At 35.9% G+C, this 26181-nt stretch overlaps 1 protein-coding gene across 9 annotated transcripts in view; it reads left to right on the forward strand.

Annotated features, from left to right (window-relative positions):
• Window positions 1-929: 929 nt before the first annotated feature.
• The window catches only part of PTPN13 (protein tyrosine phosphatase non-receptor type 13), a 177248-nt gene continuing 151996 nt past the window's right edge, over window positions 930-26181 (forward strand). For 4 of the 9 annotated variants that reach the window (XM_033106394.1, XM_033106393.1, XM_033106395.1 and 1 more), the window contains exon 1: window positions 931-1433. The gene's annotated coding sequence lies outside the window, so the exon portion shown is untranslated. Of the gene's footprint in view, window positions 1434-26181 lie in introns of all 9 variants that reach the window. The other 5 variants (XM_033106397.1, XM_033106398.1, XM_033106399.1 and 2 more) reach the window with 2 other exon arrangements.

Consider the following 26181-nt stretch of genomic DNA (forward strand, 5'->3'; position numbering starts at 1 on the left):
TCATGAATTCAGCAAGATTTCCTTGTAAATTGTTGAAACCCAAATTTTAGCTTGCAGGAGGGAAATAACTGCTACTAGGACACACCTTTGCTAAATTGTAACGTGCAGTCCTACATAGAAAAGTGGATTTTTTTATTTTATTAGATTATGTTAAACGTTTTACTTAAATTTTAAACTTTAAGATACCTTAGTTTCAGAGGAAAACTAACAGTGCAAGAATTTACATACTTTTTCTTTTTTTCAAAAATAAGAGAATTTCAATTTTCCACAGGGCATTTGGCGTTGATGAAGTGCTCCCACCACAACCTTGAAGATCACTTTACAACTGTGGGAAAACTCACCGAGCAGCTTTCGTTGACCCCGCCATTTCCAAGTTGCTATATTGCTACAGGGAGCTGTCAGAACCCTGCCCTTTCTCTCTCTCTCCTCTTCTCACCCTTTAAAGCCAAATCCGCCCAGTGAGAATTTGGAAACAAGGCTGGAGGCAAGGGAAGGTAAGCAGGGGGAGGGGTTCTTTAGACCGATAGGGGAAGAGCTATCAGTTAAGCATTTTTCACTCTCCCTCGCACTCCCCAGGGCCTTAAAGTTCTGTTTCTGAAGTTGGAAGTGTGGGGGCGGTCTGCAGCATTTTCAACTTGGCCTAAAATTAGGAGTCCACACAGCAAGGGATAAGAACTTTGCCGCTGGGCCATCAACCTGAGCGTCTGGTTAGCCAGAAGAACACGAAAAGCCAGGCCCAAGGCACCGGTTGTCATGGGAACTGGAGCGCTGGTCTCCCGGGCGACCTCGTCCCTAGGGAGGGGGTGGGTCTGGAGGCCTAATGGACCAATCAGAACGAGGGGAGAGCGGGGTCGAAGATCCGCGGTCCTCTAGGAGCCCGGGAACCGTTGAGTGACAGGGACGGGGGCAGGGCCGGCACGGCCGCCTGAGGTGGAGCTGGAGTTGTGCAAGCAGCTCCTGCGGCCGTGGCGCGGCGAGGGTGACACACCATGATCACGGCCCCTAGAGACCATCGTGCTGGCGAGCAGCGCGCCCTGGTGCCCCCGTCCGCCTCAGCCACCTCGGTAGCGCTCGAAGCCGGCTGCAGGAGTTGAGCTGCCCCGCGCCAGAGGGGTTTGGAGAAGCCCTTGGAGGCGCGCTGAGCACAGGAGGGCGGAGAGGCTGCTTGAGCGCTCCTGGGTCAGGCGGTCGGCTGGGGTCGCCGCTCGAGGGGCGTTTCCGAGGCGTGGAGGAGGAGGAGGAGATGCTGCTCCTCTTCTCCCCCTCCCCAAGCTCCTTCTCTAGCTTCTTCTGCCCACGCCCGCAGCCGCTTGGGGGAGAAGAGGTGGTGGTTCTAGGCGCCCGCGGCGGCTGCCAGCTGCCCGCCCCGACGCCGTGTTCCCGCAGCCCTCGCCCAGCGCTTCAGTAGCAGGACTTGGTCTCCGGACGAGCGGGTAAGGACGTGAGCGGCCCTGGGCTCTGGGCAGGATGTGCAGAAGTGCAAAGCAAAGTACACCGCCCTCGCTCTCTTCCTCCTCTCTGCTTTTGCTCCAGCCCCTGAAACAACTCTGTTGCTCTGGTGGAAGATCGTTGTTTTTTTTTTTTTTTTTTTCCCTTGGTGGGGTGTTTTTGTATGTTAGAGTGGGGGTGGGGTGCCTGCACTGGGAAAGGATGAGATGAAGTTTCATTGTGAATTAGGTAGATCCCCCTCTTCCGCGGTGGAAAGCTGATTCTTGGGATGAAACCAGAGGGGGAGTAAGCGACTGGTGTTTAAAACAGGGAATGACATTGTCCCATCATGCTAGTATAGCTCTGCTCTCTGTGCGTGCTAAGGGAAGGGCTCCCGGAGTCTGTTTCTAATTTTTGTAAATGATTGTGGACATGGTGTGGTTAGAGGCCGCCCAGAAGAATGTGTATATGTAAGGGCTCGGAGAAGAGGGGCTGGGGTGGTGGGGACGGGGAGCAGAGAGAGAGAAAGAGAGAGACACTGCCTGATGCAGGCTCTATTACTGCTTTTCTTCTTCGTGCACAAGTTGAAACTCCCTCCCCCCTTTGCTCATTACAGGATACTGTAGTACAGGAAGCTGGGAAGCTGGAGTTTGGTAAAGTCAAGAAAGAGCTTACGAAGTTTAATTTCCTTCTGTTGTAAATATATTGGAGGAAGGGAAATGGGGAGAAATATTATCACTAAAATAGATTTACAGCAATATACGTAGGTTTCATTGGTCTTACACATATATGATCGACACCTCCACACACTTGCAATTAATCTCTTCGACAGCCTTGTGTCATTTTCGTTTAATTGCATCTTTGAAACAACAAACGCGGTGACTTCATAGGGAGCTGCCCCGAGCTGAGTTTACCTCTCAGAAAATGGGGCAATCGGGTTTGTTTTCAAGGCGGGGACCTAAACAAAATGTAGGACACCTGATCTGTGGGTTGAAGAACGCTGGTAACTAATTAGCAAGACTTAAAAAAATATATATCAGAGTTTACTAAAGGATGGGAAAAAAATAAAAGTCGCTGTATTATGAAACAAGCGTTGGTATTTTCCCAAATTCTTGATGACTTGGGCTGGCAGGGTCCAAGTGAAAACTTGCTTCACGCTCATTGGTTGCTTGTGGTAGTGCTATGAAACAAATCATTTCTCGTTTTAATATCATTAGCATTTTAAATTAAATGTATGCATATAGCGAGTCAGTAAATTCAGAGTCAAATTGAATGTTTTAACATCCAATCCTAAATTTATTGTACTTTTTCATAATAACATTGTGTTCTAACTTTGATATTCTTGAGGCTTTGTGGGAGTGTATGGGGGAGAGGCTAGCATGGAAACTGGAATTAAAAACAAGACTATCTAGGGTTAGATATTAAGAAAAAGATATTAGACTGTCTTTCACTTTTGTAATTGGAGAATTATGACCTCCTTTACCATTATGTCAGTTTGTCTTTTGAATTTACTTTTTCCCACCAAATTTTTACTTGCATGGAAAGGCTACTTATTTTTTGGAAGGCAATTACCACAAATATTTATAATTAGCTTTTCACATCACAAGTAACACGCATATACACAAACCATTAAAACCAGTGTCAATTTAAATGATATATTTTGATACTTTGATAGGAGTCAAAAAGTGTAAATGCTTACATTGTCTTCTTCTGGAGGTATGCTTCATAAATGCAGAAAGTGAATTTGAGAATTGGCTCATCAGTTGTTTTGGGGTAGATGACAGGTGTCAATCTTTAAATGAATGGAATTTATGTGTTAAAAAAATAGGTCAAATGCTTGCTTTATGTCACTTTTAAAAGGTTAAGGATTGGATGAGAAAGCATTGTAGCTGCTTTTGTATCAATTGAGTGTATATTTTTCCAGCTCATCTTATTGCCCAGCCCCAAGCATACTGGAGAAAAGTACATGGATAAGCTGTTGTTGCTGCTGCTGCTGCTGCTGCTGCTGCTGCTGCTGCTTCTGCTTTTTTGACAGAGTTGGTGATTTTTAAATAAACTACAAAACATTTTTTTGTGGTATAATTATATTGTAATTAATACCGTTTGAAATAAAAAAAAGAAACACTGCCATAGTTTAAGCCAGTGCATTTAGGAGTTACTCCTGTCAACATATTCTTATTTTGGAATATTCTCTGAGAGAAGTCTGTGCCATTAATTAGAATAGTGAGTTGAAGGTATTTTCCTATCTGGCCTCTGATGTAGCCAAGTGAGACTCATTTGAGTTAATGTCACTTTATAAGGTAGGGGCCTGGAAAAGGAGAAAAGATAATGGATCTCAGGATATAAGGATTAGTGCTAGTGGGAAGTTCTCTTGCTCTGGATTTCAGTTTTTCTCAGAAAACCTTTCTCTTTTAATTTGAAAATTAAGATGAGTTGAACAAATCAGGAACTGGATTTTTAAAGGATAGATTTTAGTGAGTATACCTATAAGCAAAGAAATGTCTTTGGCTGCATACTTCACCTATGCCTAATAAACAGTTTCTTATTTTATTTCTAGTTTAGTGACTGTGTTAGAATAATGAGTGGCTTTCAAATATCTTTATAACCAGGATTCAATCCAGACGAATTAAACAAGAATCTTTGCAGGGTGAGACTCAGGCATCCATATTATTGGAGACTCCCTAAAATGCTACAACATGGAGCCAACTTGTGAACCAATATTCTTTCTAGTCCACTCTAGAAGCTCAGTATGGAAAACTTGATTCCCAAAAATGCAGCAACATTTTTATATTGTATCATAGCCCTTTCCTTTTTATAAATCACAATTTTTTTTTAAATAAACATGTCTTAGAAGCATCTATGTATATGCTTGTCTACAGGATTTTTTACTATTTGAATCAGAATTTAAGGTACAAATGTTCCCCTCCAGTTCCTTAGAATTGCGCTGACCAATGTAGTAGTCCCAACCACAAGTGGCTAAATTTAAATTAATTAGATACAATTTAAAATTCAGTTCTTTGTTCCCACTAGCCCTATTTAAAATACTCAGTAGCCACTTGTGGCTAGTAGCTACTGTATTGGACAGCTCAGATGTGAAACATTTCTATCATCACAGAAAGTTCTGTATTACTCAGAGGTTTTAAAATTTGTATGCCAGTTTCTCATCATCTGAAATGGAATATATATATAGTCATTTCCTTTGGATTTATAATTTTAAAAATATATAATATTTTTGATAGTTGTTTTTTAAATGAGAGGAAATACCACATTTTTCTATGCTTATATTACCTCTTTCCTCAGTGTGTTGTACTTAGTAAGGTTTTCCTTTTTAAAGTTAACTGAGAGGAGGAACTTCAATGTCCTTATATTTATTATTTATATCAGTATGCTCTGAATCTAACCCTTGTGTATTACAACAGTTGCCCTTCTGGAAAAGGAGAAAGTCATCATTTCGACTCAAGTGTTGGAATTTGAGGTTTTTCTATCTGGTGAAAGTTCTTATTTTCTTTTACAAATAGATTCTTAGTTGTCATATGATATGATTGAATTTTTCAACAGAAAATCATCTTATTAGCTTTAACATGAACATGCAGGTACAACAAGAGACTTTGTTTTCCCATATGGGAAAGCATCCCCTTCAACAAAAAAATGAGGTTTCTAAATAATTTGAGATGGTTGTAAGCTAACAATATGTCATGAATTTTCATGGTGTTTGTTGCTGCTTGTTAACTACTGATGCACAGCTTAGAAGAAACTGTACAGTGTAGTTCATCTCACCCGCAACTCCTTAACACACCTAAAAAAATTTCAGTTTTCTCTATTGGTTTAGTGCACTCTGAGTAGAAATGGAAACAAAATTATTTTCAGTTAAAAGTATGCTTTCTTTAGTTTTTACCTTATTGGTAGATGGTACGTTTCTTTATACATAAATACATGCTTTTTCACCTACTCAGATAAGACAAATTTGCATCCAGAATGTGTGTTCTTTTTGAAAGGATGTCTGATGGAATGATTGGTATATAATACTATTTTCAAATATTAGTGCTTTTTCACCTAGCTCTAATGTAGGCTGTGGGACAAAAATGAAGCATTGTTGTTGAATAACTTAAATTAAGGTTAGAATGATTATATAATGTGAGAATGCAGCAAAAATATTCAAAGTTAGTGATAGTCTAGGAATTTTTTAAAAGAAGGGAACCCTTTTAAGAAATTTGTTTCTTTTAGCACTGCTTAAGTATTATTTAAGCACTTTTTTTAAGGAAAGTGTAATTTTGATAATAGACATTTAAACAATTAAGGGGTGATTAATTGTTTTAGTTCTTAGTGTAGTCAAATATCTCTTCTGGAAAATATAATGTAATTCATTTTTTGAAGTGAAAAAAAATAATTAGTATTTTGGTATAGGAATTTCCCTTATTGTTAAGGACTGAGCTTGAGGCAGTGATTCAAATGTAACGTCTCAATTTTCTAAGTACTGTGTGAAAATTGACCAAAGCTAAAATATATCCTTATAGCTGCACTTCATGAAAGCTGGAATAGATGTTTTGTTAAAACAAAACAAAAAAAGCCTAATAATTAAAACACCAATAAGTATAATAGAAACTTTAGTTCAGGAATGTTCAGTTATCAGATCAAAACTAGATAAAACTGTATTGTAGATACATACGATTTGCTTGAGTTCAATCAGAACTTTGAAATTCTGGCACTGCTTTGCAGTGTATAGAAATGAATAGCAAAGAGGATATGTGTTATTACATAGTACCGGCAGTATAATTCAAGTTGATATATCCTCCACTGTTCATAGTTATATAATTCTTATAGTTGCAATACAAATCTAGGCTACATCATTCTCTATTATTAAAAGAATGAGGGCCAGCCGGGTGCCTGAGGTGGTTGGAGCGCCATGTTCGTAACGCCAAGGTCGAGGTTGGATTCCACATGGGCCAGTGAGCTGCGCCCTCTACAGCGAACATTGTGAACAACAGCTCTCCCTGGAGCTGGGCCGCTGTGGGCTGCTGCTTGCTGCCAAGAGCAGCGGGTGGCCAGCGTGAGCGGCCGGCAGCTGGTGAGAGCTGCCATGAGCAGCCTACCTGCGACCAACTGCCTCAGGGGGGGAGCACAAGGCTTATCACACCAGCATGGGCCAGAGAGCTGTGTCCTACACAGCTAGACTGAGAAACAAAGGCTTGAACCAGAGTGGGGGTGGGGGTTGGGGTGGGAGTGGGGAGGCGGAAGAAGGGGGAAAAGATTAATGAGTATTTCCTTCAGCTTTTAAATAAAATATTTTAATGTGGTAACATACTATATGTATATTACACCCATTGTGTAACTAAAGACCAAACTGAGCTATGTTTTTTAAAATTTCCCCTGAATCTTTCTCAGTGTTTTTGTTAGTACATCAAGATTTCTAACTTCATAGGGATTTTAAGATTGTGTTGTGATACTAAGATTTAATTGAAAAATGGTTAATATTGTTGATATTTAATATTACTATTAAGGGGATACTAAAGAATCACTGTTGGTGAGCCAAGGTCATTGAGTGTTTTCTCGTAGTATCAATGATGAATTTGGTCTGATCTATCTACATTCTGATGCCCAGTTCTCTTTTTAATTGTTCTGTATTCTGTAAATATACAGTTAATTCCTATTTTCTTCCAGGCATTCTAGTAGGTACTAGTGGTACATAGAGAGGACACATTTCCAAGACAGCAGATAAATGGAATAGTCTGGCCACATAGCTTTAGTCATATGAATTCATGCCAAGTAAATCTATTGACAGGATATATTGATATAGAATAACTGAAGATAAAATTAACATGTAAAATTGCCTCGTAAAACTACCAACACATGGGTAACTATCTGAATATATGTGTATATGAATTTTTTTTAGATGCAGCTGTGCATGGCATTGACCACTCCTGTTTGATTTTGAGACAGTATCGCGTGGTATTTAGAGCATAGACTCTGGAGCCAGGCTGCCTGGGCTTTGATTTCTGACTTTATGGTTTATTAGCTCTGTGCCCTTGTGCAAATTTCTTAACCTCACTGTACTTTAGTTTCCTCATCTGCAAAACGAAGATAATAACCAGGCCTCTTTTATGGGATTGTTATAAAGAGCAAATGAGTTAATACATGTAAAGACTTAGAGCAATGACTAATGCATGCTAAGTATTTAATAAATTAGCTATTATTATTTTTGGTATATTTATGTTTGATTTATAACCGTTTTTTTTGTTGTTGTTGTTGTTTTTTAGCAGTAGTAAAGTTAATACATGGACTTAAATATGTATTTTTTGTTGCAGAGTTAGGGTCCTACTTTGTTCCTTGGGCTACATGTTTCTTCTATTCATTACTTGGGCTCATTGATATTGTTAACATGTGCCTAATTTTTATGTAGTTAGTGAAACTTATAAAAATAAACATTGTCTTCTTCAGACTACTCGTTTTTAGAACACTAGATCTCTTGTATCAGTTATTTCAGAGCATATGGCGTGTTGTTTTGAATATCCTTCCTAGTGGCATATCTCTTCTTTGAGAGTAGGTTGGTTCAATTAAGTAATATATATTCATGTTTTAGAAAGGTGAGTGGATGAGTATAATTTGAATTAAAATGAAAAATGATAATAAAGTAAAAGGAATCATTTTTGAGATACGGCAGTAAACTTTTGTTCACCAACTGATACTGTGCACACTGTAGAACTTTTAATATGTAACATACCTTATGAATCTCCAAGATGATATCGCATATGTCCTTTTTCATTAATTTGACCATTTAACTACAGAATTCATAGTACATCTCTTAGCATCTCTCATAATAGGAGCACTGATTTGGGAAATGCTGCCTGAGATATTCTTTGTGCTCACTCTGTTCAAGAATACTGCAATGAATGGTTTGTTCAGCTTCTTCCAGTTAGAAATTGCATTTGGGTTGTCGTATAAGAGACCGAGCATAACGATGGACTAAAGAAGGCAGGGATTTCTTTTTTCTAACATATCATAAAGAGCTAGTATGGCAGTTTCAAGACATGGCAATGAATCCAGACATCTTTTACTTTTCTTCTCCTCCTTAGTGCTTGGTTTTCATTCTCAAGATGGCCTCATGGTCACAAAATGGCTGATAACATTTTATTCAAAATGCTGTCTTTCCAGGCAGACAGACTATGGAAGAAATTGAGAAAATGGCAAAAAGAGTGGGACTTCCAGCTGATTCAGATCCTTTTAAAGAATTTTCTTGAAAGCCTTGCCCAATGACTTCTGTTTATATTGGCTACCCCTACATTCAAGGAAAACTGGGAATTGAAGTTCCTTGCTGGGCACTGGGTCGTCCCAAAACTAAAGAGAATAGATATTGGGCATCCAATTATTTTCTCTCTGGACTTCCTAACCTCTGATTTCTACTTGTTTCCGATTTAGTGGAATTTGGCTGTAGTACACATTGATAAATTATAGACCATATGCTAGGTTTGGTGTGTTTGTGGAGGGGGGGATGGGAGACTGGGTTTTATTCACTTGCTTACCACTTGATATCTAACACATAAATAATGCTGATTAAAGTGTCTTGACCTAGAGAATAGTTAAGAAACTGGATTCACTTTCTGTGAAGGTGATTTACAGCCATTAAGATTATTTGGTACTTGAATACTTTGCTTTGTTCGATAATTAATTCCTTGAAATAATATGTCTCATTCATACAATTTTTAAAAAATTAGTATTCAGCCTATCATTGAAATACTAAATTGAGTTTTTGTTAACCTTTAACAAGACAGAATTATTGTATTTATATCTGCTCTTGAATGTTTAGCTTTTGTGAAAACTAAATCTAGGTAGTGTCATGATTTATTTATTCTCATTAAGATATAAACTAGGAAGTACAGGGTAGTAGAAAACACACATTGTGAATTTTGATGGTCTTTGATTTGGGTTTTATCTCTTTTAGTAATTAGAGTCATCTTGGATAAGTAATTTAATCTTTCTGTGTCTGATCTGTAAAATGGAAAAAATATTATCTACTGTTAGCTTTTGTGAGCTTTATTCCTGAGTAACTGCACATTTAAAATGATTGGGCACAGCCCAGTGGTTAAGTTTATATGAATTACTTACCTTTTACTTCCCTCTTCAGCTCTATGTATTAGGGGAAATAGCAACCTAAGAAATACGATTAATAATACTGAGCTTTTAATACAAAAGCATGGCTTATCTCTTTATCACCCAGATTTTAGCCTCTAGTATACATTGTTTTGATTAGATAACTGGCTGCTTTGGTTATCAGATTGCTATATATGCTTATGTAAGGTCTTTTTAGACATGGTAGCTATATATAGGCCACTTTCAGACTAAACTGGTTGACATTTTAAAGGTAATAAAATAGGCAAATCTGCTATGTCCCCTTGAAAATGTGAAAAATATGGAAATTAGTAGAAAAAATACCCACAGCATTTATTATAGTTAAAATAGCAACTATTAGAAATGTTTCACAGTAATGTAAATTTATTTTTGTTTTGAATGTCTTTTGTTTCTTGTCTAAACTAACTATACAGCTTAAAGTATTTGACTGACTACTACTCTGTTCAGACTTGTTTTCTGTATTTTGAGAAATACTGAAAAATAAAAGGAAAATTGTCCCTACCAAAAACTTGAACACAATGTATAAGTGCATAACACTTAAGGAAGAAAGTGTGTCAGGATTTAATCAGAGGATTCACTTGGCAGGTAGAACTTGAGTGGTCTTGAAGACATTATTAGATGTCTGATAACAAGTAGTTATCATAGAGCAGAATAAGAGATGAGTGATGAAGATGGCACGTGAAAATGAGAGAAGTAGGAGGACAGACTATTAGGAAAGGAAAACAATTAGGAAAGTGTAATGTTAAAGAAAGTGCATTAGGAGAGTCTGTCAAGGAGTATGTCACCAATAGTGCTGAGCTGAAGAAAAACAGCTAAAGTAAAAACCAGAACAGAGTGATCAGTTGAATATTATTACCGTCAAAAGAGCCATTTTACTACACTGACAAGGAGGGGAAAAGGAAAGGAAATTGAGATGGATGATGGTATTTGGTGGCAAAATAGATGATATAGAAGATTTCATAGGTCAGAAAAAGATTCTTTTTAAGATTAAAGATGATGAAAGAACAGATTCTGTGAGATTAAGATGTTTAAAATGCCAGAAAGAGTGAAAACGAGTAATCTTTTGAGGCTCTGTTTGGATGGGAAGGAATGAGTCCTAGGTTAGAGGTGTTAGCTTTAGTCGTGAGGAGAGCAATGCTTTTCTGTAAGATTGAAGTTGGAAGGTTACGAAGATAGAAAAAGGCCTACTGATGATAGAAATGAAAATAAGGTTCTGTAAGAGAATTTGTGCTTAATGCTGTTATCTTCAGAAAATACTGGCAAAGGAGGCAAGATTACCTGCTTTCAATATCTACATTTATTGTAAAGCTGAAGTTGTGATCTGTTAGACATGACATTGTTTATGTAATCCAAAAGGTGGGAAAACTTGGAAATGGGGGATTAAGATTTCTGTTCAATTTTGGCTAGTGGTAGAGAATTAGAAGTTTGAGGAGAGAAGTAAAGGTTAGAAATGATCACTGTTGGGAAAGTAATAGGATATTGATAAAGGATTTACAGGCCTTATCAATTTGAAGTTGAATAATTTGTACAGTGATGGCCTAAATCTGTATCTGCAGAAAATGAAGAGTAAGGTCTAGGGGGATGGTGGAGTAAAATATGGGGACTCAAGTAAGGAGGAAACCTCACCCAGGCTGGAAAGAGTGGGTGAAATGGAAAGTGATTTTATTCAGCACTTTCTGAATTTACTCAATAAGCCAACCATTGATTGAATCAAAGATAATTTATCATTTGATGCTTTCTACCACTTTGTTAGAACAAGCTGACAAAGGATCTTGACTCTAAGTAAAGTGTGTCATGTTTGTTCAACTGATAATGCTATGTCGATTAGTTATTGTTTGGTTCACTTAATCTGAAGTTGGGGATTGTATTTAAAATGAGCCATCTAAACTATAAATTCAGAAAAAGTGTTTAGATAAAAACTTCATCCTGTTTAATATTCTGTTAGTTGGCTATCTTATTTGCCACTAGAGTAACTTTACTGTCAGCCATTATACTTATTTATTATGATGATTATTACTAGGATTTAAATTTTAAATTTATTGGGAATGTTTTCTGAAAATTGCATTGGGTACAAAAGAATTTTTTATTCTCTTCTTAGAAGTTAGCCTTATACTTGATAAATACCAACTCCTAAAAGATTTTGAAATGAGCCCTCTCCTTCCATTTTTAATTCAGATAAATGTTTTATCTGCTGTACCTAATGGGGTATAAAAAGTACAATTCAAAATATATTTACTATTTTACCAACTCAGGACTTGATTTATTTTTTTTAATTTCTGAAACAATATATTACAAAACTTCTTGGCTAATAGTGGATTGCCTAAACAGCAAAATTCAGTGTAGGCCTCTAAAAATAGTGTCTTATCTGGCCAAATCATCTAAAGGATTAATTGTTGTTGCCTTGATTGATAAAGTGTATAAATGGTGGCTGGTACATTTTCCTTTTCTGCTAATTTTTATATTACCACATATTTCTGAGCAAAAAAAAAAAAAAATCTAGAGGAAATGTTATTCTAGCTTATAAATTACTCCTAGTTCACTTAGATGACATGTTTTTTAATATATTTGACCTCTTCATCATGTGAAAAAGCCTTAATAAAGAATTTCTTGTTTTATCTCAATAGAAACAGTTTCAGTGATATGTGCTTTAAGCAGCAAAATTCATGTTTATGATTTCTTTAAAACTATTTAATTTTTTAAAAAATATGTAAATCCGCTTTTATAACCCTAGTGAGGGATGTTATATTTTCATATCTTTGTATTTAGACAATTAGCTTTTTAGACTGAACAATATTTTAAAAGCTATGATACAGCAGTTTATAAATGTGCGTCTGTACCATCATAATCTATAGAGTAAACTAATAGTTTATATACAAACCACACGTACTGTGTTTCCCCGAAAATAAGCCCTAACCAGAAAATAAGCCCTAGCATAATTTTTCAGGATGACATCCCCTGAATGTGTCTTTTGGAGCAAAACTTAATATAAGACCTGGTCTTATTTTCAAACCACCTCAATGAACATTAACAATGACAGGGTACTATTTGTGTATTTCCTATGTGCTCGATGAGAAAACTGAGGCTAAGAGAGGCTTAGTGAGGTGCCACAGTTCACGCAGCTAGTGGATGGGGGAGCAGGGATTTTGAATCCATGTCTCTCTGAGTCCGAAGTCAGTTATCTTAACCATAACTTCTCAGGTGAACAGTATCCTTTAAAATGAGCAGTATCAAAGAGGAGCAAAAATTATCTCAATTTACATAGAAAACATGAAAGAGAACTCCACAGTCTATGTTGGAATCGAAATTTTTGAAATTTTCATGAGCTTTTAAACACTTGTTCTTACTAGTATATTTTTTCAGCTCCTGCCTCCTCCCCCCCAAGGTTTCCCTCTACTAACCTGTGGTCTTCATATCATCAAATTTTACTCTAAACTGTTGAGTAAAGAAATGATAATAAAGTGTCCTTTTGAAAATGTTTAAAGATGTTTAAATGCTCATCACAGCATTATTTGTCATGGTATAAAATTAGAAACAACATAAATAGCTTACAGAGGAGGAATGGTTTACCGTGTTCTAAATCTTTACAATGGCACGTCTTATCAACAACTAGGTTGATAAGAGGTTTTTTTATAGCATGGGAATATAATATTAAATAGAAAAAATGAAACTTAGTAAATAAAGCATGATTATAACCATAGTTTTTGTCTTGCTTTATTTTTTATGAAAACTTTCATTTTTAAAAAAGCCAGAAAGAAAGAAAATTCCCCAAATGGTGATGATATATAAGGGAAAACCAACCTGTTTTAGAGAAGTGAAATGATTAGATTGTGAAGAATTTGTGACAGAGAATCTGTTCTGTTGAGTTGAGGAACAGATTATGATATTTTGCCTGAAGATTTGGGTTTTTTTTACTATGGAAAAGCCTTACTGATTGTAATGCATCCCATTATCTGTGCCAACGCTTTAGACAAACTAGAAGTTATACTTGAGGCTGGGTTACTAGTTTACAAGGATGTTTCAATGATAATATTGATAATACACACTTATAAAATGCACTGTTTAATGCACATTAATGTTTAATGTGAAAAATTCAATTTCTCAAAACAGCCTTAAGGTAGATACTACTATTATCTCCATTTTTACAGATACGGAAACGGGTAGAGTTAGATTAATTTACCCAAATAATGCAGATAGTTAAGTGAGAGAGCAAACATTTTATTTATTTATTTATTTATTTATTTACATTTTATTTTTTGTCTCTTCAATCAGCACCAATTTATTTTCTCATGGTTTTTGAGGTCAGGAGTCCTAAAATCAAGATGAGGGCAGGGTCTGGAGACTGTAAGGAAAATCCATTTCCTTGCCTTTTCTAGCTTCTATAGGCCACTTGCGTTCACTGGGTCATCATGGCTCCTATCCCCATCTTCAAGGACACCAGTGTAGCATCTTCCAATGTCTGGCTTCTCCTTTTGTCCAATTTTCTGTCTCTGAGAGCAAACATTTTAAATCCAGCTATGCTATCTGGTCCCAAACCCTGTGTACTTAAGCACTACGCACCATATATTTTAATTGTGAAAATCATTTATAACTTTTAGTTCAGGGTTAGAAGGAATGATCTTATTAAGGTGTGAATAGTTTATGACCAATTCTCCATTCCATTCTTAGTGCATTTAAAAAATGTCCTTTGGTTTGGTTGACAGCTGCTATTTACAGAGCCCCAGACTGTTGGTGACTGCTAACAAAGTTTCTTTTCTTCTCCTTTGAATCAATTCTTTCAGTAGGCTTGGATGCTTTGTATGTGTGGTATAAAAAGTGTCTGATAGGAGAACTACAAAAGTTTCTAAATTTTAGTTTAGCATATGGTTTTGAAATTCATTCACAATATAGTTGGTTGACATTAGCTCTTATTTGGAGAAATGGGAATTTATATTCTGGAGTTTTTCCAACATAAAATTAAAATCACTATTAACCCTTTCCCTTGTCTTCACATTCTTTTTTGCACTTAAGAGTCATATACTATTCTCATTCAAATAATTTAGATGATCATGCAGTTCTTTTATTAAGTAAACAGTTTTGTTGCCTTTAGAAAGGGATGAGTTGTGCAGACTTTAATTACCATATCAGGTAAAGTTTCTTTTCTTATTTTTAAGTATTTTATTCTTTAAAATGAGTAACATGTATATTGTACAAGATTAAGCCATCTTTCTATTTCTATTTCCAGGTCCCCTCCCTGGGGTGCTCTTCTGTAGCCTTCATTTTCAATAATATTAACAAAACCAGGAAGAAACATTAATGAATGATGTGACCAACTGATGTTTTAGTTTTCCTTAAAGTGAAACTTTACAAGTCCCCTCTTTGTATGCTAAAACGTTCTTTGCTTTTGAAAAATTTATACAGTCTCCTTTTTATAAATTGAAGTGCATTCTCATTTTTCTGGTTGTCATTTTTTTTTCCAAATTACCTCATTAGTCAAACATTTCTCACACTTTGACCTGTTAATCTCCATTCTTTTATTAGCAGTTAAAAAAATCTGTGAGTAAAATCAAACGTGGGTGTCTTACCATTAATTATACTGTTTTGTTTGTGAAGTTGAAAATTTTCTTTTAATTGAGATTGACAGGCACAGGGTATAGCTGAAGCTGGATCATTTTACAGTTGGAAGGGGAACTTAGAAATCTATTTCAACTCTTTATAGAGCACTGGGGTGCAAAGAAACCTCAATATATAGAATTTTTTGGTGTACAGAAATTTGGTATATAGCAGTTTTTTAAAACATGCTTTTCAAATTTCCTTTTTTTTTTTTTTTTGGTTTAAGCACAAATACTGAAGACTAAATATGAAATTACTCTTATTATGTACCTAATTTCACATGTTTTTTCTTGCTTAAATAGAGTGCATTGGGAGGGAAAGCATGCCAGAGCATAATTTTCTAATAACATTGTTTTACTTCTTTGTAATTATGCTTCCTTTTATGTATACCTTTTGAAATATAGGCAAAGGTAGGATAGAATGTGGTTTCCAAATTGAGCTATATCTGAATTACCTATGAATTTGTTAAAAGTGAACATTTTGGGATTACTTCCTAGACCCCCAGGAATCTAGTTAAAAAATGTGCTCCAAATATAGGTTTCCTACAATTGGGGAAAATGTACTCTTTTCAATGTATTTTTCTAGAAATCCTATCTCCCCTTTTAAAAAAGTAGATTTTTCAGTCATGCTTGTATACATTTGTACTCTAAATTTAAAAATACAAGTTAATTTGTTGCGATGTTATTGTATGTACCCTTGATCAGGTGTAATTAATTACCTGCTCAAGGAGCAAGAAGGGCCATTTGGGGAGGGAGGAAAACCATAGTAAATGATGGACACTAGTGAACTAAGTAAGGCCTTGGACTCAAGCTAGAGTGAACATCTGCTAGCCACCTTGAGTGCTACCATATCTCCAAGATTTTTATATGCAATCTCTCCAATTTGTGAAATATTCTAATTTGTAAATACTGGCCACAAATTCACACTTTTGTAAAATGTAATGTGGGCCATCACTCTAATATAACATGTCTGCAGGACAAATAGAGCCCATGTGCCACTAGTATGCAACCTATGCTCTAGATATTCTTAGCTATCTTATACTTGCATGAACTTGTTATATTTTGTTTTGACATTTATGAAGGGATAATGCTTCCAGCTATCTGCGTTGATTAATATTTCACTGTAGCATATTAGTTAAGTAAACATGGAATTTTTGGGTAGGAAGAAAGAACAGAACAAAAGTATTGCCTAAAATATGTAGAGATAATGCCTGATATGTCAATGTATCAGAGATTTTGTTTCCATGATTTTTCATAGAAAAATTTTAATCTCAACCTCTTTCCTTCTCAAGATCTGCCATTCTTCTTTCTCCTGCCTCTGCATTCAGTATCTCCCTGCTCTGCCCATGAATGTTCTTTTCATTTGCAAGAGTTATAAAAGAAAAATCCTTCTTACAGAAACTCTACAGAATGAAAATCACTTCGTGACTTACTAAGCTGCACAAACTTTAAGACATTCTTCCTTGTAGCATTAAAATTCCTTCCCCTTAATACTGTTTCTTTCAAATGTGCTTTTTAAACAGAAGAATGACTGCCTTTAAGGCAGTTAGTGAAAAGACCTACACAGAAACAATCTAGAGGGGCAGCCTCATAACCATGTAAGATCTGACCCCAGTCCATCAGGGATGATTGAACTGAGATGCCATTTACAGTGGTTCAGTACAGAAAAATAAACAAAATAAGCTAGCAAAACTTATGCTTTTAGCCGACATAGAGTAACAGGGACAAGATTTACCATCCTGCCCACAACAACTAAAAATGGACAATACATGTGAAACAACAATTTTCAAGACATTGAACAATGAAGACAATGATGAAGGCAGTGAAAGACAGTGATATTCCTGAAAGTCAAAAACAAAGTGAGCTTTATAATTGCTCAGCTTACTAAATTAACAGAATTTCTAGGCTGTGGTGCAAGGTGTGGGAAACCAGGTGGAGAATGGTAGACTCCATGAATTCAGGACATGTTCCTTAAAGTCTAGGGAGACACAGTCAGATAGAGTTAACAAGACAGAGTACTGGAGAAGTGAGAACTGCTGAGAGAGCACTCTGGAGATCTGTAGAGGTCCCCTTGGAGTATTCAGCTGAGTACTCAAACACTGACGTATGTGGAAACTTCTTGAGCTGGATTAGAGGGAATAGTACTGTGTATGTAGAGCCAGGGAAAATGCTTGTTTCCACAAACCAGACAGGAGAATCTCAAGATTCATGGGACACTAGGTAGAGTATATAGAAGAATTTTTCCCCAGTAGTGTGGAATAATTAGCCGTAGACTGAAAATTGGTCTTGACCAGCCTAACAAATCTTAAAGGATGAAAATTCCAAATTTTCAAATAATTTTAACTTCATCCACGAACAAACTCAAGAATATTTATAAACATATTCAGCCTTCAACAAGATAAAATTCACAATATGTGGAATCAAATTAAAAATTTTCAGGTATGCAAAGAAACAGGAAAATGTGACCTATATTAAAAGATAAATCAGTCAAAGTGATTCAGTATTAACACAGAGATTAGAATTAGCAGATAAGTGTATTAAAACTATTTTTATAATTGTTTTCCAAATGTTCAAAAGTTATGTAGGAACTCTTAAACTTGTAAAGATGAGAACTGTAATGCCTGAGATGAAAATTACACTGCATGGAATTAAAGGCAGATTAACTATTACCGAAGAAAAGATTAGTGAACTTGAAGACATACTAACATAAATTATTCATTAATGAAACAAAAATAATTTGAAAAATAAATAGTTCATCAGTGAATTTGGGGATAACTTCAAGTGGCCTATTATATGTGATATTTGAGTTCCTAGAGGAGAGGAGAAAGAAGACATGATGGCAAAAAGTATTTCAATGAATAATGGCTGAAACTCTTCTAAATTTGATGAAAACTATTCACAGATTCAGTGAATGCCAAGCATAAGGAAAGTGAAGAAAATTACACCAAGGCACCATGTGATAAAATCTTAAAGGCAGTTCAAAGAAAAAAAGATATTCTGTACAGAAGAACAAAGATAAGGATGACACCATATTTCTTGTCAAAATCAATGCAAACTAGAAAACAATGCAGTGACATCAGTACTGAAACTGTCAACCTAGAATTTTCCACCCAATGAAAGTATCTCAAAAAAGAGATGAAATTAAGATTTTTTTCAGAGATATAGTGGCTCAAAGAATTTATCACCAGGAGGTCTGCACTATAAGAAATATTGAAGTCCTTTAGGCAGAAGGGAAATAATACCAAAAGAACCTAGACAATGAAATAAAGAACATTGGAAATGCTAACTACATTGGTAAATATATATTTTTCCTGTTTATTAAAATATCTTTAAAAGAGAATTGCTAAAAGGTTGAGAAAAGTAGATTAATAGGCCTACTTTACAAGAATCCTGAAATGCAAAAATGAAATAATGACTAACATTTTGATCACTTGTTATGGGCAAGGAATTTTACCTATATCATTTCAAGTAATCCATGTAACAATCCTCTATAAGTACCATTATTGTTTTACCTCATTATTACAGATGAGGAAAGTCAGCTATAGGAAGGTGAAGTAACTAGTCCAAGATTACTCAACTATTAAATGAATAAGCTGGGCTTAAACTCATTCTACCTGACTCTAAAGCTTAGGTACTTTACCATTTTCTATGTTGCCATCAGGGAAGTAGGAAATAGTACAGAACAGATGATAGATCAAAGAGAATCAAGTAAAGAGTCAAGGAAGAAGGAATACAGGAGTTGACAGACAGCTTGGCAGATGTCACCAATTGTTCACACGTATAATACAGATTGTTTCCAGTTGGTTGCTTAAGGTCACTCATGTTGGCACTTTTAAATCTAATATTTTTTAATTCAAAACTTACACAGATGTGGGAACCAGCAAATCCAGGTCTCCTTTTCCAGTTTAATGTAGTTCAGAATGTGCCTCCTACAGTTATGAAATGGGGAGAAATCGTATCCTCATCTGTCTCAGGGAGGTGATGAACCCTGTCTTCAGGGAGCCAGCCTTTGCATCACCTCAGCCAGGTCTCTGACCAATTGGTTGGACTATAGACCTAAGTGATTTAACAACTTTTCTCTTTCATTTTTAATAACAGTTGTAATACTTTATGATTTTACTTACAAAATCAGATAACTAGGAGAAAAAAGTTTGGGTAATCTGACTTGTACTACAACTAGTAATGTTGATGTCACATGGTAATGGATTAAAAACTACCTGTGGGTAAAGATTGGTACTTTTTTAATGTGCTTATATTTGCTTATTTGTAGTAAACATTTTTTTGAAGGTAATTGTCTTTAAACAAAAAATAACATTGTATTATTGGGTTATAACACATGTAAAAGTGAAATGCATGTCAATAGCTCAAAGATTAGGTGAGGAGAAATGGAAGTATACCATTGTAGCTTTTTATATGAAGTGGTATAATATCACTTGAAGGTAGACTGTGCTAAGTTAAAGACTTGTATGTAAATCATATAGTAATGACAAAAATAAAATTTAAAACAGCTAATAGCTAAAAGCCAACAAAGGAGATAAAATGGAATCATAAAAATTATTGTTATTCCAAAGGCAAAAAAGGGGAAAAATCAGATGACAAATAAAAAACAAATAGCAAAATGATAAACCCAACTATATCAATAATAATACTTAATGTAAATGGTTTATACACCCCAATTAAATGGCAGGGCTTGTCAGATTACATTTAAAAAATGAAAATTCAGCTACATGCAATCTTGGTTAAAAGGATGGAAGAGATACACCTTGTTGACACTAATTAAAAAAATAACTGGCTGTATTAATATAAGACAAAGTAGATCTCAGGACAAAGAATGTTACCAGGGTGAAAAAATATTTTATAACAATGGGGTCAATTCATCAAGAAGGTATAATTCTAAGCATTTATACCCCTATAACAGAGCTTCAAAATACACAAAGCAAAAACAGAACGGCGAAGGAGACATTTTCAAATCCACAGATGTTGGAGATTTCAGTGTGTCTCTCAATAGTTGAGAGAACAAGTAGAAAATCAGTAAGATATAGAAGACTTTAACAACACGGTCAACTGACTTGATCTAACATTTATAGGACACTCCATCCAACAACAGCAGAATGCACATTCTTTACCAGTGCATACAGGATACTTACCAAGATAGTTCATATTCTGGGCCGTAAAGCAAGCTTTAATGCATTCAAATCTATTCTACTTATACAAAGCATCTCTGGGAAATCCTCAAATATTTGAAAACTAAATAACACATGGCTCAAAGAGGAAATGAGAAAGCATATTGTTTGGGATAGAAATAAAAAGACAATATATCAAAATATGTGGAATGCAAGCTTCTACAGCAAAACCTAGGGGAAAATTTACAGCACTAAATATCTGAAACCAGAGACCTCAGTTTCACCTAGAAAAAGCAAATTAGAAAACAGTAGAAAAGTAAGTAGAAGAAAAGATAGAATAAAGATCAGAGGAGACATCTAATAGAAAACCAAATAAAGGGAGAGAGGGAAAATAAAGCCAAAATCTAATTCTTTGAGAGGAGCAATTAAATATATAAATCTCTAGCAAGACTGATCAGGGAAAAGAGAAGACACTAATTACTAATCAGGAATGAGAGAGGTGACATCACAACAGATTCTGTACTTATTAAAAGAATGATAAAGGAATATTATCAATGATATTATGCCAACAAATTCAACAACTTACATGAAATGGACAGTGCTTTAAATAACCTACTGAAATATAGGCACTCTCCAACCTTAGATATTACTATTTAAAGAGATGTTACGAAATGAAAAATCTTCTGACACTGTTCTTTTCCCCCCCTTGCTTTTCTGGAGAAATTAACATACAATTTAAAAATCCCCAAGAATAATGTCTTCAGATAACCCTATTTTACTGTACATAATCAGTTTTTTAGAATCCTTGTAGAAGTACTTGTAAGGGTTCTTTGCAAATGATAAACTATCTTTTATTTTAAAATGTTGAACGTAAGTCTGGAGGTTCAAAGGTTTATTTTGTGGCTCAGTCATGGATTTCATAAGGTCTCTAGCTTTCTCTTGCTTACTTTTTTCTCCTACTGTTCTTCTGAATATTATCTTGCATCCTTAAAGCTTATCTTCTAGTGGTTGCAAGAAATATGGCTGCCACAGTTCCAGATACCGCCTATACATTGCCCACTGGCTTGTATGTTGGTAGTCCCCAAGACCAATCCAGGTTCTATTATTTGCTAGGCCTCACAGGAGTCAGCACAATAGATTTATTATAACAAAAGGGTACAAAGCAAAATCAACAAAGGGAAAAAGGCAACGGGAGGAGGCCTTGAGGAAACGAGGAGCAAACTTCCAAGACACTTCTCCCAGTGGAGCCACATGTGATGTGCTTAATTCCCTCAGCGATGAGTTGTTACAACATGTGTGAAAACGTCTACCAGGGAAGCTCACTGGAGACTTGGTGCTCAAGGTTTTTACTGGGGTCAGATCATGTGGGTAACTCAGACTAACGTGCACCAAAATCCCATGTTCCCAGAAGGAAAGCAGATGTTAATCTAAACCACATTGTGTGCACAGTGTAGATAGAGTGAGACACTCTTGTGAGTTCTGGGATGATGGGAACCCTCCTCCTGAAATGTATGTTTCCAGACTCCAGCCAAAGGCCAACTTTGCCAGCTGGCCAGCTATGTTAACTCTTTTCTGCATAGCAAGACAAAGAATAAAAACATTTCCTTTTGTGTATCATTTTTATTAGGAAGGAAAATCTGCTCCGGTTTCCCTCTCGTTAGATTCTGTCTCAGTACCATTGCTTAGGTTGGGTTGTTGCCTATATATCCTGACTGCAATGAGGCTTGGATATTAAATATCTGGCACTTCCAGCCTTTATAGTGGAAGACAGATTCTGCGAAGAAGGAAAAAGAGAAGTGGGAGTTGGGGGAGAATGTCTGTTAGGAAGTTGAATGTTTTTGTAACTCAATACTTACCAATCCTAGTATTTTTAAGAGTAAGGTACTAAGATATATGGCTAGGAAAAGTGAGTACCGTGGTCATTCACTTTTAGTATAATGGAAAATAGTAGCAGATTTTCAGTTTAGAGTAGTTTTTGTTGTATTTTAATATACAAGAGAGATTTGTATACAAATTATTTAAGACAAAATATCAGTAAACTAACAGGAAAATAAGGTTATATATTACTCCCATTTATAAACAAAACAAAATAATTCCAGTCTAAATTGCTCTTAATTGATTCATTAAAGGACTCGCTCTTTATTATAGTGAAATTTTATTGTCACACAGTGTTTTTGTCTACACTATTATAATGTTGATTATCCAAGTTGATGGAATACTGTTCTTCAAAAAGGATCACCTTATTTATCATAAGAACTTTCTTAGTGAAGTTATTATTTCTTTTTTTCCCCTTCTTTCTCCTCCCCGTCCCACTCTGGTTCAAGCCCTTCTTTCTCACTCTGGTTGTGTAGGACACAGCTCCCTGGCCCATGCTGGTATTGTGAGCCTTGCACTAGCCCTGGCTGAGGCAGTTGGTCACTGGTCAGCTCACGGCAGCTCTCGCTGGCTGCCGGCCACTCAAGATGGCTGCCAGCTGCTCATGGCAGCACACAGTAGCCCATGGCAGCCCGCAGCAGCTCACGCGAACCTCCGGCTGCTCACAGCAGCCCAGCTCCAGGGAGAGCCATTGTTCACAATCCTAACTGTAGAGGGTGCAGCTCACTGGCCCATGTGGGAATCGAACTGGTGACTGCAGCTTACTGGCCCCTGTGGGAATCGAACTGGTGACCTCAGCATTCAGAGTACAGCGCTCCAACCATTTGAGCCACCGGGCCGGCCCAAAATTATTATTTCTTGGTTTGACTTTTAAGAATTTCCTTTGCTTTTCATATAATACTTCTGCTTTGGTCAATTAAAGTCAACTGAAGCCAGAAACCAGTTGGAATTACCAATTGTAACAACTTGCAGCCTTTGAAGCCATCAGAATTCATTTCCTAGTATGAAGGTTGGGCTGTGTTGGCCATGGATTAAAACAGAACAGTCCTGTAATAGAGAATGTAAAACTTGCTTATCCAAAAATCTCAGTACAAAAGGAATGCTACCAATTCCAATAAGGTATTGTTGACTTTGGAAATGCTTCTAAAATTAGACTACTAAGATGTAGACTTAGGTTAAGAAAGCTGAAATGCCTTTCATAAAACAACATATGTAAAAATTATGCTTAGTTTTCAGATTAAGAGAAAACCTGATTGGAATATAATTGCACTGATTACCTAAGATTTAATGACTAATGGGAGTAAGAGGTTGTCATCCAGGTTCTGATTATTCACTAACAAGTTTGAATCTGCGGCTGAACCACATACGAATATTTAGTATTATACTAACATAAATTTTAATACACATTTTCTTTTTAGCTGTTTTTTTAAGGATCCTAAGGATTAATTGATCTATTCATGTAGATTTTAAGACTGCCTTTGTCATGGTCCACTGATTGGAATTAGCAACTAATGTTTTGTTGGTCTAAGTGGAATTTTAGAAGAAGACATATCTATTGAATTGATTTGTTTTCCCTAACCAACTACTTTTAACTTATGACTGACTCCCTAATAGTACAGATGCAGAAATTACATAGTGACCATGCGAATAAAATCTGGCAACTTAAGTAATATAAATGGTCCGTATTGTCAGTTTCATATGATTCAGCCTCATAGTTGGGTATATTTCTACAATACAGGTATAGAGTGTTCTTATTCAGTAGAATATTTGTTAGTTAACTCTATTTTGATTCTCACTTTCGTTCTCTGCTGTCTGTCAACCTTGAGAGTTATTACTTATGCCAAGCAGGAACCAACTTGTCAGAAAATGACTGATGTATTAACTTGCATTCATTATAGTATTTTACAGACAGTATAATACTAGACTTGGAAACATATTAGAGGTCGAGTAAGGCCACCCCATTCACCAAATATAGGAGAATGTGGCATCCCCCGCATATAGTTATATCCTTCTGTTTGACCACTTTAGATCAGTAGTTTCTCTATATTATTAGAAAGTCTGTATATTGAACTGAAAGTACCCAATTTTAACTCATCTGTCTCAATTCTGCATTCTGTTCAGAATACCATAAAAAGACTACTACTTCCAGTGGGCAATGTTTTTCTAATGTTTTGACATTAGAAAATAGGCACACTCTATGTACTTCACTCTCATCCCCAAGAGAAACAGTTCCAGCTATTTCCAATAAAAAATAGTTGTGATCTGATTTACAAAGTCTAGACTACTGTCAATTTGAATTCATCACATTGTCACTGATATTGTCATTGATGCAGCGCCATGTAAATAATGAGTACTGAATAAATATTTATTATATAAATGTGAGACTGAGAGAGGGTAAATGAGATTGAAGTTTATTTAGTCATTCAATAAATATTTATTGAGAATCTGCTGTGTGCCAGGCACTGTCCTAAACATTTGGGGATACACCAGTTAATGAGACAAACTCTGTCCTTCTGAGTTTTACATTTCATTCTGAGACATTCAAAACAGATTCATTCTATAATGTATTGTCGGATATTGTAAACACTATGAAGTGTTATGTAATTGATTAAGGGTATGAGAGAAAGAAAGTGGGTGATGCTCTATTTTAGATTGAGTGGCCAAGGAAAGCCTTTCTGCTAGGTAATAATTGATCCAGGGCTGGATAGAATGAGGAGGCTTAGCCATGTAGATATTTGAATCAAGAGGGTTGTAGACAAATACAAGGGCTTGTGTCACTAGGGCTGAAGTTGAGTGTGTTGGCAGTGATGGGGACAGTGAGAAGAGGTGGAAAGGCAGCCTGGGGAAAAATCATGTGGGGAGCTGTCAGCCTGAGTAGGGATTTGAGATTTTTGTTCTACGTGTGATGGGAAATCATGAAACAGGATTGATATGATTAGATCTACATTTCAAAAGGATTACTAGCTACTGCTTTGGGAACAGACCACAAAGGGGCCAGAGAGAAAGCAAAGAGACTCGTTATAACTCTATCATCATAATTTTCTAGATCTCCACCATCCAATACCCAATACGTTAGTCACATGTCACATGTAGCCACTTAAATATAAATTAATTAGAATTAGATAAAATTTAAAAATTCAGTTCCTTTCTTGCCCGTTAATGAAACCATCTTGCTAAGTTTTTCCTTAAGAATAGAATTTCCTTAAGTTTGTCTTTCCCATATTGTATTTGCATACTACTACCATCATAATCTTTGTGTTGTCCCAATGCCATTTGATTAATATTTTTGAAATGCATCATTTTTATGCTTGAATTTATTTATTTAGAAAGGAAATCTTAGATCAGTATTATTTCCTTAAATGGAAAAGCAGTAAAATAAATGTTCCATAAGTTGAAGGTAATTACAAAAGTCAACGTTATTATGATACGTGAACACAAAATGATGTTATTAAATATAAACTATAATAGGGTGGCCTGCCTGTATAGCAGTGCTCCAAGCTTGGGACATGTCTCTATTTGTTGAAAAGGGAGATGAGCAAGTAAACAAACATACAAGCTCTAAACTGGAATTTTCTCCATGACCAAATTAGAAGTATTGAAAGAGAATTAAAAACAGTCATTTGCTTATTGTGGAATTCAGTTTTCTAGAATTTAGCTGCAGAAGTTCTCTCTCACCACTAATATTACTCCACCTGAAGCCAAATTTAATAATCAGAGATGTTAGAAAAGACATTTAGGAATATGGAAATGGGATATAGTGATAGAGTTGAGTTTGGGTCTCTTCACCACCCTGCTTCTACTCGTAAGTAATGAAAGGCTTCAGGATGTGGAAGGCTTCCAGAATTGTCTCTCTTCCCTCTACGTATTTTAATGCAGTTTCAGTATGTTTGCTTACTAAAACAGCAAGCAATGCCCTTTTCTTTTTTAAGTTAAAATTTTCCTTTGTATTAGATATTTAAAAGATCAAAGAGCTTGAATTTTCTTTATCTGTAGGTTAAGCCTATCTCAGGCTAATGTGCTTGCAAAATGCAGCGTGCATTCTC

The sequence above is a fragment of the Rhinolophus ferrumequinum genome, chromosome 5 (genome assembly GCF_004115265.2).
Source record: "Rhinolophus ferrumequinum isolate MPI-CBG mRhiFer1 chromosome 5, mRhiFer1_v1.p, whole genome shotgun sequence".
Taxonomy (NCBI): domain Eukaryota; kingdom Metazoa; phylum Chordata; class Mammalia; order Chiroptera; family Rhinolophidae; genus Rhinolophus; species Rhinolophus ferrumequinum.